The following is an 18,169-nucleotide window of genomic DNA, read 5'->3' as shown; positions in this document are numbered from 1 at the left end:
AAAGGGGATAAAAGAAACAGAGATAGATTATTGCTAATTAAATGTAAAAGCTCTCAGCTGCCTTTTCTGTGTATCTGTTTTTGTCCTCCACATGAAGCAAAAGGAAACATACTGCACAAACCAGAACAGTGCTCTCTTCCTAATTTCTGCCTTTCATTATTCCTCAAGCATGAACTGTATCCGTGTGCCACCTACAGGTAAATATGTTAACCTGCAGGGGAAAGTTACCTTTCTGTTTCTTATCAGTATTTTCAAAGAGGCCAATGGTATGCAATGAAAAATAGCAGGAAGGTCCAAAGTGTTCAATGAGTGAATACATGACAGGACACCAGAGGAGAATCGAAACTTAAGGAGCACAGCCACATTGAGGTCAATTGATATAGGAGGAACAAAGTACAAAGTAAAGATTAACAAAGTCAGGGGATGTACCTTCTGAATCCTGAGAGTGTGGATTGTTTCAGCTTGTGCCACTCAAGGAAAGGACAGGATTTGGGGGATGATGAGAACACATTCTGGTGCATCTGGTGACCCTTGGCCATTTTGTGTGCGTATCTGTGTGTGTGTATGTCTTTTTTTCATTTATGTAAGACAAGGCTGGGGAACATCCTCTTGACATCATTTTGGTATGAGTGAAGAACAGTTCTTGGGAGTAGCATTTGACAATGTAAAGTAAAGGTGGAACTAAAATGTTGTTGACCTTAAATTGTTGATCTCCAAGTCAATTTCAACTTATGGCAACCCTATGAATGAGAAACTTCCAAGCACCTCTGCTATAAACGGCACTGCTGAGGTCTTGCAAACTCAGAGCTGTGGCTTCTTTGGCTGAACCTATCTGTAAAAATTACTAAAATTATTAGTATCTTTTTAACATATAAATCATCCAACAGTAACTAAGCTCTGTTGTTGTTGTTGTTGTTGTTGTTGTTGTATGCCTTCAACTTTTAAGTTGTATGACTTATGGTGACCCTAAGGAGGCCCTAAGACTTTTCTTGGCAAGATTCGGTCCAAGGAGATTTGCTATTGCCTTCCCTTGAGGCTGAGCATGCAACGTGCCCAAGGTCACACAATGGGTTTCGTGACCAAGCAGGGAATCGAACTCTGGTCTCCAAAGTCATAGTCCAACACTCAAACCACTAAGCCATGCTGACTAGCTAAGCCTAAGGGAGGCCTTTAAATGTTAAAAATTGGTGCGGCAGGGCAAACAAAACCTGGGAAACCACCAAATGAAGTTGTCAAGGAGGAAGAAGGTTTGGCCTCTGGGAAACCACAGATTCACCCCCAGGTTTCCCATCCCTCCTCTCAGGGTTCTAGTCTAACCTGCTTATAAATGGCATTAGTTTCTTCTCTGTTAAAGAAGCCATTATGCATAGGGATGAGAAAGCGGAGGCCATGGCCCACCCAGCTCATAAGTTTCCCATCTAACCAATGAATTTCTTTAGCATCCTATTCCACCACTATCACCACAATGGAGGCATTCAAACTCATTTTTTCATCCCAAGCAGATGTGGATCACCATGCTGATACATATCAGGTTTATTGCTCCCATTTTGTTTTGGGTTCGTGAATCTCTTCATGTCATTGTAACCCCTTTGTTATACACACATGCCATCATTTGGGGATTAAATGGAGCTGCCTCCATTCCCTTGAATGATACAGAGCAATCCTAATCTATTCAGATGTAGATCTTTCAGGAAAACTCAGGTGGGAAAATGGTATCAAATATCCTGGGTTAAGTGGGGGGTTTGCCAGCAGCCCCCAAAAGTGCATTAAGTGCATTTGAGATGTGTGTGAACAACAAGGATTCAATCCAAAGTCACTGACACTTTGTCACTTGGGATGTCTTTCCCCTCCCTCTTGAGCTGAAGAAAAACAGCCTTTCACCACCTTGTGCTGTGAAACCTCTGTTATTTTCTCTAGTCAGTGACCTGAGATAAAGAGAGATTTAAATTTTAAAGGCCTTTAAATTTTAAAGAGCTGGCTGTTTAAACGTCAGTAGAAACTGAGCTGTGCTTTGAATGCCTAAAAGTTGTTGAACTGTGGTTTGTATGCTTTATGGGGGGAAATCCCCCTGAGCCAGTATGGGGTAGTAGTTTGAGCACTAGATTGACTCCTGAAGAACAGGGTTCAAATCTCCAGGGTCACCTTAGGGTCGCTCTGAGTCGAGAACAATATGAAGGCACACAACAACAGCAATAATCATGTCTGGCCTAACCTGCTTTGCTTTGCTTTCTCATGGTCATAGACATTCTGCTTACTGCTGGAATGCAGTGCCTGAAACCCTTTCCAAATTATTCAGCTCCAAGGCTAAAGGAGTTTTTCTTCTCGTGCATTACTAGATACCACTATTCTAGATAATTCCAGGCAATGTTGAACATTCAGTTTTTTGGCAGCAGCAATAGCTTCATTTGTATACCATTTCATACCACTCTAAGCAGTCTCTAAGCAGTTTACAACTGTAAGCTAATTGCCTCCATCAAGCTGAGTAGTCATTCTAGCGACCTCAGAAGGATACAAGCCTGAGTCGACCCTGAGCTCTGGCTGGTATTGAACTCACAACCTTGTGGTTTGTGAGTGAGTGGCTGCAGTACAGGAATTTAACCACTGTGCCGCCAGGGCTTGGGCTGGTACTTGGACTGATAGAGCCAGCATAATATAGTGGTTTGCGCACTGGACTAGAATCCTGGAGACCTCATGGATGAGTTTATATGTAGTCTCAGCCTCAGCCACAGAATACCCCATGATAGGCTCACTTTAGGGTTTCCATAAGTCAGAAATGACTTGAAGGCATACAACAACTACACTTGGGCTGATACTGGTGACTCAGCTCTGAGATTCGAATGACTCCTTTAATGTATCAAGTATACAGGCTTCCTATTTGCTTCTAGGTTCAATTCAAGATGCTTATGATCAACTTTAATGACAAGGACAATGATCAAGCATCTTGAAGGAATGTGGGTCTTTTCATGTAAAAGTGTCTGTCCTTTAAGCTGAGGTGGGTCGTCCCATTGCATATGCCACTGAGATAGAATAATAGAGTTGGAAGAGACCACAAGGACCATCCAGTCCAACCTTCTGCCATGCAGGAATTCACAATCAAAGCACCCCCAACAGAAGGCCATCTGGCTTCTGTTTAAGAAGGAAACTCCACCACACTCCGAGGAAGTGTGTTCCACTGTCAAATAGCTCTTGCTGTCAAGAAGTTCTTCCTAATGTTTAGGTGGAATCTGTTTTCCCATAGTTTGCATCCTTTGCTCCATGTCCTAGTCTCTGGAGCAGCAGAAAGCAAGCTTGTTCCATCCTCAGTATGACTTCCCTTCAAATATTTACACAGATCTTTCTCTGTGGTAATGTTTTACATGCCAGACTCTCTGAAGAGCTTTGAAAAGTTACTTTCAAGGATGACTCTTCCCAGCACCATCCAGCCAACCTGCTGTCTAGAGGAATATGGGAGTTATGGCCCCCAAATTCCACATTTTTGAAGCATTTTGCTTACTTAAGCAAATGTCTTCCTAAGACAGCACAGTCCATTCCTGGAAACAATCCACCCAAGAGGCCAACCTTTGGAAGAGCCAGGTGTTCAGCTCATGATTAAACACTTGCATGCTCATTGTGAAATAGCATTAAGTGAAAAGTTGAATGCCTTACACAACCACAGTAGCTATCTTTCTGCAACAGCACTTTTGCTCGGCTGAGAACATTTTCCAAGACTGTTGCCTTTTTAGTTATATGCCACCTTTGAGCTGAATACAGCAGTATGATAATAACATAATCCACCCCCCACAAACATAAATAGCACAAGAGGGACTCAAAGCCAGGTTGAGCCTCACATATGAACAAATGTTGTTAAGAAAATGGGGCTGTCGTTTATTGGCTTACCCTCTGAAATTTCACAGACTGAAAACAAACTTTCCTCTTAGATGGCACTAAGGAAATAACAGTGCCTCCCCATCCTTTGCCTCCCATGCAAGAAGAAAGCTCAAGCTGACTAAAACTGCACTTCTGTATTTATGTGGACAGAAGGGGGAAGTGGGGATGTTTTGTCCTCCAACTCCTATAATCTCCCAACTTGCTGCCTGGGTTCAGGGAGCTGTAGTACCAAAAGTAATCTGTGGTAGTAATCCAAAAATGCTCTGCTTTTTTTCTAACTGGCAGTAAGCCTCCCTGAGTTCACTGGGCCTTTCATAGTCCAGCATAGTCATGTCTGACTTTGAAGGAGGAAGCATCTACAGTGGACCCTTGGTGTCTGCTGAGGTTTGGCTCCAGGACCTCATCCTGTGGATACCAAAATCCATGGATGCTCATGTCCTGTATACAGTGGCATGGTAAAATGGTGTCCCTTATATAAAATGACAAATAGCAAGGTTTGCTTTCTGGATTTTTAAAAATATTTTCAAGCCATGGAGGGTTGAATCCATGGATGCAGAATCTGTGGATATGGAGAGTCAACTATATAGATATAAGAAACTAACAGAAAAAAAAGTTGAATGGGGAAAATCATGAAAAGTAATTATTTAGAGCAAAGAAAAAACCATACTACTGAGAGTAGGACTCTGGGACCTTTTAAAATGAATAGGAAACATGGAAGGGAAATGGTCAGATATGGCTGTCTCACCTGATCCATGGCTATTGCAAGGTATATAATGCATACTGGAGCAAATAAAGAGCAAAGTTCTGAATTTAAGTAGATGTTCAAGTTCAAATATATGCCTGGGAGAGTGGCCTAAACTGGCAATGCCACACCAGAAGAAGGGATCTTAGTTAAAACAACAACAATAGTGTATGTTGTTGTTATTGTATACCTTTAAGTCATTTCTGACTTATAGCGACCATAAAGCATCTCTATCACAGTGTTTTCTTGGCATATTTTGTTCAGAAGAAAGTCTGCCTTTACTCTAAGGCTGAGAGAATGTGACTTGCCCAAGGTCACCCAGTAGGATTGATGCCTATATGCTATCACCAGGAGCAGAGAGTTGGCTGTTGAAGAGCATTTTCAGGAGAATATGGCAGGAAGGGGTTGGTATTTTATCTACATCATCCTGATTGCGCATGTCCTTCCCACAGGCATCTGGATGGCCACAGGGTGAACAGCATATTGGCCTAGACAGGCCAATGGTCTGATCCATAATGACACTTTTTTATATTATCATGCCCTTAATTTCAGCCTTCCCACTTTTCCCAGGATATTCTTGAGTATCTGCTTACAATGCCAGGAATCAAATCAAAATTATGTGTATTGTTTTAGTTGCCTTCTTCCAGGCACAGCAAGGGAATGCAAAATGTTGGCCTCAGTTTCCGGGGGAACATCAAGAATAGTTAAAACAGCAAAGGTGGGTGGCAAGGTTTGAATATCAACATTAATATGCAGGTAAACATATGTACAATGGAGAAATGTATTTCTATAGTACAATTTACCCTCCGTATTCATGGATTCTTTTCCCATGGATTCAAGCATCCACAGCTTGAAAATTATATATATACACACACACACAGCAAACCTTGATTTTGCCATTTTATATAAGGGGCACTGTTTTACTATCCATTGTATATAATGTGATATTCCAAGGAGAAAACCTTTTGTTAGATGTGTAGCTGTGGTGAAAACTTTGGTTTTAATGCATGTAGTCTGCCAAGAAACCATTGTCTCTGTTCATACCAGTGCAAATGGATTGGAATTTATGAATCTATCCCAGTATGAGTGGTTTCTTTTTCCAATCTTCCTTTAAACTTTTTTCTTCTACAACAGCTACTTGCAGGTGAGACTGAATGCCCCAGAAAGGCTGAATGAGATGGTGTCCTTTCCACACCAGCAGAGGAATCAGGTGGGGCTTTCTTTTCTCTTTTCATAGCCAACTTTAAAGTGTAGTCATTCAGTGCAATAGTACAGGAAAATTAGCTGTGAAATGCCAAATGCTACAAATGGACAATCCACACGGAGGCTGTTAAAAAGCATTTTAACTGTTAGCGGTGATTACCTGCAACTTCATTTAATCAAGAGAGAAGAGAAAACATGGCCAAATGTAGTCTAAGGTGTTTGCATTATGTCGCTGAAGGAAAAAGCAGCAGGCCGGAGGGGGGTACATATTTTTCTGCTTCATGTATTTGGCCATGCTGCCCTTTCACTGAAAATTGCTACAATAAAATCCCTTTAAAAGAAAGGTTAAATGTAAATATCTTAATGCTTGAAAACCTGTTATCCTTGTAATGTGGTTTCTCCACACGCATACACATTTTGGCTGAAAATGTAAGCAGTTATCTGGGGTAAGGCCTATGTGACTATGTGTAACTTACTTCTGCGTGCACATATCTAGGGTTTTTACAGTGCAATCCTGACTCAGAAGTTTTGGCTACAGGGGCTGGGAAGGTGACAACATGGCACCGCCAAAATCTCTCAAAACCTTTCACTCCTTTTTAAGGTGTGCCACCGCTGCCACCAATTTATGTGAAAGTGAGACTCACCCACTAGCTAATGTTTCCCAAACCTAAAAGACTCTTCTCAGTGTTGGTAGCATTTTAATGTGTTTCTGAAATCCCTCCAGATAGCTGCTTGTTTGAAACAAAGTAAGAAATTTATTTGCCAGTCAGGCTGAACACAGTATCTTTTTTAGTGGACGGTGTTCACAATGGATACGGTGTATAAATACTTAATTACTTCCACAGTTTAACATTTTCTTTAGTTTGTCTTTGTAATTGTTTCTTTATAGCTTTATATACTGTATACACTCATGTATAAATCAAGAAATTTTAGTCAAAAAATTAACGCAAAAAAAACTAAACTGACTTATCTACTGGTCAGTGTACCATATATACTCAACTATAAGTTCAGAAATTTATGCCCCAAAATGGGCTCCAAAATCATGGGTCGACTTATATATGGGGCAATATGGTAACAATAATAATAATAATAATAATAATAATAATAATAATAATAATACTGCCGCTGCTTATAAAGTTCCTAAAAGAAGTGCCCGCCCTTCCTATGTAACCAGGGATCTTTAAACAGCTCCCCATTTGAGTCCCCACATGTTCTCCTCTCTCTCTCTCTCTGTCTTATCCCTCAGCCTCCCTTTGTAGCCAGAGCTAACGCAAGGGACAGAGAGAGTGTGTGCCAAGGCTTGTACTCTGTTTTGTAAGCCATGAGCCTGGGAAATGGTGGTGGTGAAAGGAAGGGGGGAGAGAGAGAGAGAGGTTTGTACCCCATTTTGCAAGCCATGAGCCTGAGAAATGCTAGGGTGAAGGGAGTGTGTGTGCGTGTGGAGGTTTGTTTCTCCATTTTCCATGCCGAGACTGTGACCCTTGGGAGAGGTCCAGAGAGGGAGAAGGAGAGAGGGAAGAAGTGCTTTGTTCCCCCCTTTAGATCTTTTGTTATATGCCCCAGTGTTTGACCCTCGACTTATCCACAGGTCATATCAAAATCCATGATTTTGGCCTCAAAACTTGCCCTTGACTTACATGAGGTCGACTTATAGTTGAGTATATACAGTACAGTCAGCCCTTCTTATACACAGATTTCTTATACATGGATTCAAGCATCCATGGTTTGAAAATGTTCAAAAAAGTATAAATTTCAAATATCAAACCTTGATTTTCCATTTTTTATAAGGGATATCATTTTGCTATGTCATTATATTTAATGGGACTTGAGCATCCATGGATTTTGTTATTCACTGGGAATCTTGGAACCAAACCCCAGCGTATCCCAAAGGTCCACTGTATATATTCCCTTACAGAACCTTTATTAAACTTTTGTATTTTATAACCCTTCTGGCTACCTGTGATTCCACTAGTTACCAAACACTATATATCCCTCAGGACACTACAACAATATAATTAAGGACACTCTTTGTCTCTTTCTTGGGTACCTTTTCGAACTGCCCCTCATAGCAGTCTAACCTATGCTCAATGGCTCTTTACCCCTCAGGGCACATTAAGCATCAATTCCTTTCAAACCTGCTCCTCTCTCTTAAATACTCACTCCTGAGAGCACCTTTTCCTGGCTTCGCTCCTAAAACTGCCTATGCAAATACTCTTCTGGTAGAACTATCTTCTGCCCACTGATCCTAGAGATACATCAACAGAGTGCTCAGCTGGCAGAACGGCTCTGCTGGTAAGATTTTCAGACAAAAGAACCAAAATGGAGATGGAGAAGGGGAGGATTGAGCAGGAATCTTACTTAATCCCAAATCTAACCCTCCTCCTGCTTTGGACACAACCACAATGCCAGTACAAAGTGGTTTGAAATTATTTTGTTGTCTTGTACTCCTTTATGGACTTCTGCTGACAAGATTTCCTCAGAGATGGTTTGCCATCACCTTCCTATAAGGCTAAAGAGAGTGGGACCTGCCCATGGTCACCAGCAAATTTCCATGGCCAGGGAGGGATTCAAACCCCTGAGTTCTAGTCCAGCAGTCAAGTCACTACACTGGCTCTCATTGCCTACAAGTTTTATCCCACCATAAGTCCTTTATCTGGCCTCATTCTTTAGTGTCTGTGTTACTTATAGAGATCTGGGGTAAAGCTGGGCAAATTTTCTGCTCTTGGGATCTTCCAAGGACTGTAGAGAGTATCAAAAATGCCCGCAAAGTGCCCCCCCCATAAGCTGTAAATGGCAATGAATCTGCTTCTGAATTTGAAATGCAGCCATTCTCTGGAGGTGAAACCACACAGAGAGTTCCTGTTACCCATTTAAAAGGTGAGTTTCTGGTTTCTGCTTTGTCTTTAGGGAGAGAGGTAGAAAAAGAGTTGTCTAGGAAGTGTGGAGTGGTCATATGCCACCATTTTTTTGGGGGGGGATGGGTATCTGATGTCCTAGGGCCACATTTTGTCCACCTCCTAAAGTATACCCTTGAAATAAATGGAAAAACTTAGTCATAACTGAGTACTTCCATTGATTTTCATGACTATTGTACTCAGAGCTAAGACTTTATTGTTAAATAATTGCCTTTCTCATCTTCAGTGCTTACAGTTTCTTAAATTGGATAAAAACTTGGTACTACATTATCTAGGTGGTGTGTCATGTCATGAGCTATGACTCTGGAGACTAAGTTTCAAATCCCCACCCAGCCATGAACACCCCCTGAGTAACCATGGCCAAGTCCTACTCTCTCAGCCTCAGAGAAAGACAAGGGCAAACACCCTCTGAACAAATCTTGCCAAGAAATCCCCATGATAGGGTCACCATAAGTCAGTAACAACTTGAAGGCAAACAACAGCAACAACAAATATATGATTAATTCAACAATATGTCTTCTTCAGAAATGTCATTTGATTTGCTGAGTACTTTGTGGCTTGGCTTCTGTGTCTAGAATTATTTCTTCAAGACTATAATGTTTCGTAAAGTGGAGGGCAATTGGAAAAAAGGAAGATGTCACTATATGTGGATTGACTCCATCAAGGAAGCCACAGCCCTGATTTTGCATGACTTTTAAAGGACTGTTAACAATGGGATGTCTTGGAGAACTCTCATTCATAGAGTCATCATTTACATACATAATTTGATGTTAATTAACAACAATTAAGAACAAATATATGTAGCTATTATTTCTTTCAAGGCACACTCAGAATCATAGCATCTTAGAGCTGGAAGGAATCACAAGGGCCATAACTTCCAACCCTCTACCATGCAAGAATACACAACTAAAGCACTCCTGAAAGATGTCCATCCAACCTCTATTTAAGACATCCAAAGTCTGAGAGTACACCATCCTCCAAGACAATCTATTCCAGTGTCAAACAGTTCTTACATTTTAAAAAAGTTATTCTTAACATTTAGGTAGTATCTCTTTTCTTGTAATTTGAATCTATTGGTTTATATCCTTGTTCCTGAAGCAGCAGAAAACAATCCTTCAGATATTTAAAGATAACTATCATGTCACTTATCAATCTTCTCCTCTCCAAGCTAAACATAGCCAACTCCCCAAATCATTCCTCATAAGGCTTGGTTTCCAGACCTTTGCTTATTTTGGTTGTCCTTCTCTGGACTCATTCCAACTTTTCAATATCCTTCTTGAGTTGTGGTGCCCAGAATTGGACACAGTATGACCAAAGTCCTGGCTGGGCTTCCTCTTTCTCACCTCCATCCTTTAATCTCTGTCCAGCATTCAGCTGCACGCATTATCACTTCCATCCACCGCTCTGACCTGTGTTGGCATCCCTTCACTGGCTCCCTCTCCCTTTCTGCATTCAGTATAAACTCCTGCTGTCGACATTCAAAGCCCTCCATGGACTGGCCCCTCCTTACTTATCAGACCTTCTTTCTCCTCACCTTCCCACTCGGACCCTCCGTTCTGGTAGTCAAGGGTTCCTGTCCCAGCCCAAGATTTCCTCTGCCCCATCCCGGATTCGCCCCTTTTCACTTGCTGCCCCTCACTCCTGGAACCTTCTTCCCCCACAAGCAAGAGCCATCACTTCTTTAACTAGCTTCAAAACGGAGTTGAAAACCATCCTGTTCAGAGAAGCCTTCCCAGGCATTGCATAAGTGTCGCTTGCTATTTGGTTTTCTTTTGTTGTCTTTTTATCAAACCATTTCCTGTATTGCTATGTATTGTATATGTATTATCCTACTTGAGAGTATGTATTTTCCCTGGATGAAGATTAACCTTCCATTTTGAAGCCAAGCCCTCCCTCCAGTCCATCTGCCTTGGTCCAGGCCTCGGAGGTTGAGAGGAACTGCTGGACCTCTTACCCTTTCCCTCCACCGCTCCCTTCTCCTTCTGTGTCATGTCTTTTTAGATTGTAAGCCCAAGGGCAGGGAACCGTCTAATTAAAAAGATTGTATGTACAGCACTGTGTAAATTTACAGCGCTTCATAAATAAAGGTTAATAATAATAATAATAATAATAATAATAATAATAATAATAATAATAATAATATGACATGGCTCCTTCCCTTGATCTGTATACTACACTCCTGTTGATGTAGCCCAGAACTGCATTGGTTTTTCATGCTGCTGGGTCACACTGTTGATGAATGTTTAGCTTGTACTCTTAAGATCCCACACATATTGCTTTCAAGCCAGGTGTCATTCATCCTTTATTTGTACATTTCCTTTTCCCTGCCTAGATGTAGTATCTTACATTTATCTCTATTGGAATTAATTTTGTTAGCTTGGGTCCAATTCTCCAGTCTGTCAATATCATTTTGAATTCTGTTCCTGCCCTCTGGGGTATTAGCTTTCTAATTTGGTGTCATCTAACATTTTGATAAGCGTGCCTTCTATTCTGTCATCTAGGTCATTAATAAAGATGTTAAACAATATTGGGCCTAGGACAGAACCCCGAGGCACCCCACCTAGTGACTTCTCTCCAAGATGAAGAGCAACTATTGATAGCCGCTTTCAGTTTCCATCTGCCAACCAATTACAGAGCCATATAACTTGAATGAATGCTATGAAAATATAGATGGTAAGGTACAGGGTGGCCTAAATATCTTAAAGGCACCAGATCTTGTCTGCTCATGGAAGCTAAGCAGGATCAGTCTTGGTTAGTAGGAAGGAATTAGCAAAACCATCTCTGACTATGCCTTGCCTAAGAAAAAGGGACAAGAAGCATCTCCAGGTTTCACTCTGGCAACTCTACCATGTACACATGTACACAAGCTATCCATACATTCAGTGTACTCTGAGAATAACTCAGCATTATTTTATGTGTGTGTGTGTTCCACCATTAAATATAAGGATAAGGTTTCTATAAGCACAATAGCATGTACAAGCAGAAATGTAAAATACCGTTTCATGCCAATCCCCATCCAACTTCCCTTAATGACATCCCCTTATACCTTCTGTCCTAGATGTACAGATGCAAAACAGAACTGGTAAGTGCTTTTGAAGTGCTGAGGTCTTTTCCCAACATGCCCCCCTCCAACACTGATCTTTGAAATCAGGGAGAAAGTGGTAATGAGTTTGGAAATATTTCATTAAACATTATTCAGTTCCTGGCAGATGCCCAGGAAGTATGCACACAGTGCGTATACTATTATGCTGAGTATTTCATTAAATCATGCTCCTTGTGTTTCATTCTTACACATTGGAGCAGTTGCTAGGCTGAAGGCCTATTTTGGAATCTTCTTTGCTTGCATTCCAATGGCCTCTTAAAACTTGTCTGTTTTAGCCAAACTTGCCCGCTGATTGTTCGTGCATTTGATTATTTAACTGATTTTGTAGACTCCTGTTTCCAAGCTTGTTGGTATGTAACCTATTAAGTAACACAATTTCAACAAGATGCTTTATGTCTGAGATGTTTATAGCTTTTTGCCTTATTTTAACTGGAATTTTTGTTTAATAAAACAGGAATACAAGGTGCTGCCTCATATCAGGTCAAATTGTTTGTTTGTCAGTGATTCCCAAACTTTAATCTTCCAGATTTTTTGAATTTCAGCTCCCAGAATTCCAGACTATTGGCCAAGCTGGCTGAGGCTTCTGGGAATTTAAGTCCAAAACACCTGGAGGACCAAAGTTTGGGAATCACTTTCAGAACTTGGAAATGTTGCCTTTTTGGATTAGGACACTATATACTTTTAATTATTTTTGAATGAAAACTTCCAAAATTCCCCAGCCCTTGAATTTACATTCTGCACTTTTCAAGCACCCAGTGCTGAAATTTACTTATATTTGGGGTAACCAAATGGCTGCCTTTTTAGCATTGCTTACTGTTCACACTGTCCAGACAGGAAAGTTTTAATTTGCAGATTTATCACAAAATAAAAAACAAAATAAAAATGCTGTGTACAGCCAGAATTTAGGTTGGATAGATCAGAACAAGGTATGAATTTGAAATAAAATTATTCAAAAACCTATGTGCAAACCATCGTTTGAAAGAAGATAATTCACTCAACTGATCACCCCGCTGACTTTCACAGTTATAAAAAGCCACATTTCTTGCTTTTATGCAAACTCTGGAGGCTGACATGATTGATTGTGCACTGTAAATGCCAGGAGCCATGGTCACGGGGAAAGTAAAGCCGCAGAATGCTCTTTAAACTTTGGTGTAATAAAGAGAAAAGGCAAAAAGCCAAAAGGGCTCAAAAACCACTGTGAGTTTCATCAGAGCTACAATAGATGTGCTCAAAAGTGTTCCAATTGCTTCCAAATAGGACGTGACAATCCATTTTTAACAGGTGGGAGGTTATTTATTTATTTATTTATTTACACAATGATGGAAGTATCAATGGCGCCATATTAAGATCACACTGTTCAGGGAGCATTCTCTTCAACCCCATTCCAGCTGGTCACTCAGTTATTTGTGTTTTAGTTGAAAACATCAAACATTTGGTTGCCATGTGATGTGCTTTGGCTGAAAACATCTTGCTTCTTGTTGATCTGTTACAATGCTAAGAAGGAACAATGCACAGAAAATGCACGTCTGCTCCAGACAGAGACCCATATCTCCAAATAAATTTTCAGAGGTGCACCCAGTCTAGGACACTGTACCCAGAGCTTGGATATATTACTTTTTGGACTACAGCTCTGACTATCTATGATATTCCAAAATCTGTAGTCCAAAAAGTGACTTTTCCAAAACTGTTAACAGAAGCCATAGCTTTTGCTCAACAAATCATATTTTTCAAACGCATTTAAATTGGCCTCATTTTTCTATGTGCATCTTTAAAATATTAGATCCCACCTCTGTTCTTAAACATAGAACAAGGACATAATCCACTGTGGGAGTATGAATGCAAGGGCTTATCATTACCTCACCCACAACCAAAAAGCTATAATGTAATAGTACTTTCTGTCTCTCTGATAATTAAGCCCCATTGTTACTAAAAGGGAAGCATGACTGCACTCACTCTGGGTAGTCTGCACTATATCTTAAGTTACCATGGTAGTCCTGAGCCATTATTGCAAATATGAGGTATGGGGTATCACTGTGGAGGAAAGAACTCTATAGCAATGTGGTGGGTTTTTTGTTTTTTAAATTAAGCCTAACAGAAAACAATGAGAACCTGCCAATCACCAGCAGCAATGTTTTCCCAGGATATTCAATAGCAGATCTCTCAAAGAAACTATCAGCAAGATAACCTCAGGAGCACTCAAAGCAGGAAGACAAATATTTGCTCTTAGTTGGAAAGATTTGGCAAATGTTTTAAATTGTCCCTCTTCTCTCAAAGTAAAGAAATATTTGGAAACTATAAAAATTAATGGCAATGGAAGCATGTTCTTCTGAAGGATGGCAAACATTTGGAGAGTAGTCTCACAAGTACTGCTTGGTTCATCTGACAAACAAAGAAAATGGCTTTTGTCCACTTGCATTTTGATTAACTGAAACAAGGATAGGCAGAAGGTAAACCTGGATCTACTGTCTGGTCTCAATGTAATTTGCAGCAAATCAGCCAAACTTTCTGATTGCAGTTGCTTTATAACCATCCCACCCTAGATCATCTGGCTGAGAAGAATGATTGGAGTAATCAAGTTGTTTTGTCTGTGTATGGAAAAACCATTCAGGGTACTATTCAGTTCTGATATTCAACATTTTTTAAAGGATGCTTGGGCTAAAGTTTGCTCAATTATGAATGAAGTACTAGAAGCTGTTGTTAGGTAATTTGATTCCATGGTATATCTTCCAAGGCCTTTCATACTTTATTGTCTAAGGCACTGGAAGATATACCATTGAATCAAATTGTCTAACACATTGTAATAACACTATCCTCACCTATGAATAGGATTTTAAGCTGCTGAAATGCCCCTTCTGACCCAAGATCTTACTGTGTCCCAGCCAAGTCTCTGTTACTCATTTCTGTTCCAGCAAAGTTGGCAGCAATTCTCAATTTGTTGTCTCCTTTTACTTTCTTGCAAAGGTATTTGATATGCGTACAGAAAATGCATGTGGCCCATCTACTCAGAAACTAATTTCATGCAAACGAGTGCTTGGCTGGAAATTCAGTGACCATTTATATTATGGATGGTAGGGTTGCCAGTTGAGATTTCAGGGTCTGCAGCAGTGCACAGCATAATGGCACCCTGGGGGCGGAGTCAGGGCATGTGTCATCAGGACGCTGCACCTCGACTCTGATCACAGGCCAGCCTTTCAGGCCTGTCTGTATAGGGTCTGAGTCTCTAATGGCATTGTTAATCCAATTTAGGATTCAGTAAAAATGAGAATGTGGAGAAATGGTGTCACCTCCTGGAGGAGGGGAGAAATAAGGATCAGCGTCTAGCCAATGCTAGATGAGGCATTCCAAGGAAAGGAACACTATAACTGTTGCAAGAGAAAGAATTAAATGTACCATTTAAAAATCCTGCTGTGAGTCAATGTCCTTCCTTTGCCACATTAGCTATAGTAAGACACTGAAGTTCTTATTTCCCAAGTGGTAAACTTAGCTTATAATGTAATAGAACTTACAGAATCAGATAAAAAAAATTTCTCTTTTATTTTCATAGAAACTGAAAGCAGCAATTAGAAGAATGGCAGATGCATACCTGAGTGAAACATTTAATAAATTGTTTTTGGCAAAAGGACCATTCAGTAAATATCAGCAACTGTTACTATTCTTATGTTAGCCCTGTGTGTGTGTGTGTGTGTGTGTGTGTGTGTGTGTGTGTGGTGCCTTCAGGTTGCTTGGTGATTTATGGCAACCCCTCAAGTTTCATAGGTTTTTCTTAGGTAAGGAATCCTCAGAGGTTGTTTTGCCCATTCCTTCCTCTGCAATAGAGCCTAGAGCACCTAGTAGTTGAGAGTCCCAGTGAGGCGTAGTAGTTTGAGTGTTGGACTAGGACTCTGAAGACCAGAGTTCAATTGCTCATTTGGCCATGAAATGGCCTTGGACAAGCTCTCACCCTCAGGGAAAAGGTAATGACAAACCTTCTCTGAACAAATGTTGCCAAGAAAAACCCATAGGTTTGCTATTGGGTCATATAAGTCAGAAATGACTTGAAGGCACACAACAATAAACCTGGTATTCATTGGCAGTCTCCCATCCAAGTACTAACCAGGTACTAAGCAGTTGACCCTGCTTAGCTTCCACAATCGGATGGGAACTGGTGCCTTTGGGGTAGCAGTTTGGCATAAAAGTGGCTCAAACATCACTGAAACATCCTGAAAAGGTGGAGGAAACGTGTGTGGCTGAATGCCAGGTGTGCTTCCTCCATCATGATTCAATCGTCGCTCCCTCTAGCATCCCTGAATTGTCACAAAGGGAGCAGATTTCCTATGAACGCAAACTTTGTGTTCATAGGAAATCCGCTGCCCAGGAACGATTCAGGGATGCAAAGGAGGGACCGACGATTGAATGACGATGGAGGAAGCGCGCCAGACATTCAGACACATTCACTTCCACCATCTTTTCAGGACATTTCAGTGATGTTTGAGCCACTTTTATGGCAGATATGAAAATCTTCTTTGACACCTGAGGCTGAAAATCCCACAAATAAAAGTATCTCTGAACTTCCCAGGCAATCAAAACACAACAGTAATAATAAAATAACTTACATTTTCATGACATCCCAAATCAGCTGCCTGAAGCAACCAACTCTCTGCCTAAATGCAAGATTGGCCTGGTAGATGGAAGGACAACATTGGTGAAGGAGAACAAGCCAGTGTAACACAGGTAGTCTCATAGAACTGTAGAAACAGGGAGCTGGGAGATCCATTTCATCCAACCTTCTGCCAGTGCTGAAATCCACAGCTTGAGAGCTGGCCATCTGACCTAAGTTTAAAATCCTCCAAATAAATAGAATCCACCATCTTCCAAGGTAGTCTGTTGTGTTATCAAACAGCGGTTACTATCAAGAAGTTTTTCACAAGCCTCATTCCCACTACATAATAAATCGGTTTTCAAGCCAATCTGAACTGGTTTAAATAGCCCTTGTTCACACTTGTGCTAAATTTTTGATGTGGTTTGTCAAGGGGGCACAATGCTAAACCCATTTAAACTGGTTCTTCAGGATCTTCAGAATTCACTGCTTCTTTTGAAATGAATTGATTCAGGGCAAGTGTAAATGCGCTGTCTATTTGACTCGGTTCCTTTGGTGCAGCGACCCCTGTGAGGTGACTCCATGTTGAATCAATCCATTGCTGAATGTGAACGCAAAGTGGATTAAACTGAAATGGGTAGGTTTGATCACAGCTCAAATAGTGTGAACGTTGACGTTAAACAGCTTCATCTCAAAACACGGTTTATTTTGTAGTGGGAATGAGGCCCTAATATTTATGATCAGTAGCAGTAGGGAACAGGGCTGAACCTCCTCCCAACCTCTGAAAAATGACAGGAGCAAGAGGTTTGCATCCATTCCCTTTCCACTGATGTATCCATGATCTCTGAACACTTTGAGCAGCTTTACCCAAGTCATTTCCATTTTATTTTTATGAGTTCCACATGGGAAGCTTCATTCATTTCCTGCACCCTTGAACTGGGAGAGTCTCACTAGGACAAAATTAATTTCCTTTGCGGACAAGCTGCAAGCACATGGAAGAAAAGGGGATTGGTCTCAATTAGATGGAAATAGGAAGGCATCATGCTGGCTCTTAAAAGGCTTACAATCAGGTTGTTGGGAATGAGTGTAATTATTCATTGACCATCTCTCGAAATGATTCAGACTTTTAAACTAGCCCTGGCACTTGTGTGACCAGAGAAGCAGACAAGATTGGGATTATCTTGTCATGAAAGCCTAAATTACTCTTGACATCAAGAGGGAAAAATCAATCCTACCATATGAGTGGTTGACATGGGAACAAAATGTGTATTCCTTTTTATTCAGCCTTAATCTTCCCCCCAAGGTGCTCTTATTGATCCAGAGCCTATCTGAAACTGTCAGTCACATTAGGCTACTGGGCTGCCTTAGTGGGTGAAGATTTAACTAATCCTAGGTTATGTACAGTTATAATTGCCTGTAATGAAATAACCACTGGGCTGCTTGTCAACTGTCAAAAAATCATATAAATCTGAATCTGGTTCATCTGCCATCAAATGTAGTTCATTGAAAATTCCCTGGGATTAAGTCTCATTTAACTCAATGGGTAGACATGCCAAGAGTTGGAGTATTTGTTTATCCATTCATTGGTTCTTACCTCTGATTATTTTTATTGTCGTGTGCCTTCAAGTCATTTCCAATTTATGGCAACCCTCTCAGGGGTTTTCTTGGCAAGATTTGTTCAGAACGGTGTTGCCTTTGCCTTCTTTTAAGGCTGAGAGAATGTGACATGACCAAAGGTCACCCAGTAGATTTCCATGGCTGAG

The 18,169-nt window shown here is 40.8% G+C and overlaps 1 long non-coding RNA gene across 2 annotated transcripts in view; it reads left to right on the top strand.

The window, feature by feature from the left end:
• The first annotated feature begins 329 nt into the window (after window positions 1-329).
• The window catches only part of LOC121922471, a 28,747-nt gene continuing 10,907 nt past the window's right edge, over window positions 330-18,169 (top strand). Inside the window, exons 1-3 of one of the 2 annotated variants that reach the window (XR_006102169.1) lie at window positions 330-544; window positions 5,744-5,819; window positions 15,375-15,459. This is a non-coding gene — a long non-coding RNA (uncharacterized LOC121922471). The remainder of the gene's footprint in view (window positions 545-5,743; window positions 5,820-15,374; window positions 15,460-18,169) is intronic. The other variant, XR_006102168.1, reaches the window with a different exon arrangement.

The sequence above is a fragment of the Sceloporus undulatus genome, chromosome 1 (genome assembly GCF_019175285.1).
Source record: "Sceloporus undulatus isolate JIND9_A2432 ecotype Alabama chromosome 1, SceUnd_v1.1, whole genome shotgun sequence".
NCBI lineage: Eukaryota > Metazoa > Chordata > Lepidosauria > Squamata > Phrynosomatidae > Sceloporus > Sceloporus undulatus.
This window is presented reverse-complemented; position numbering and strand designations above follow the sequence as displayed.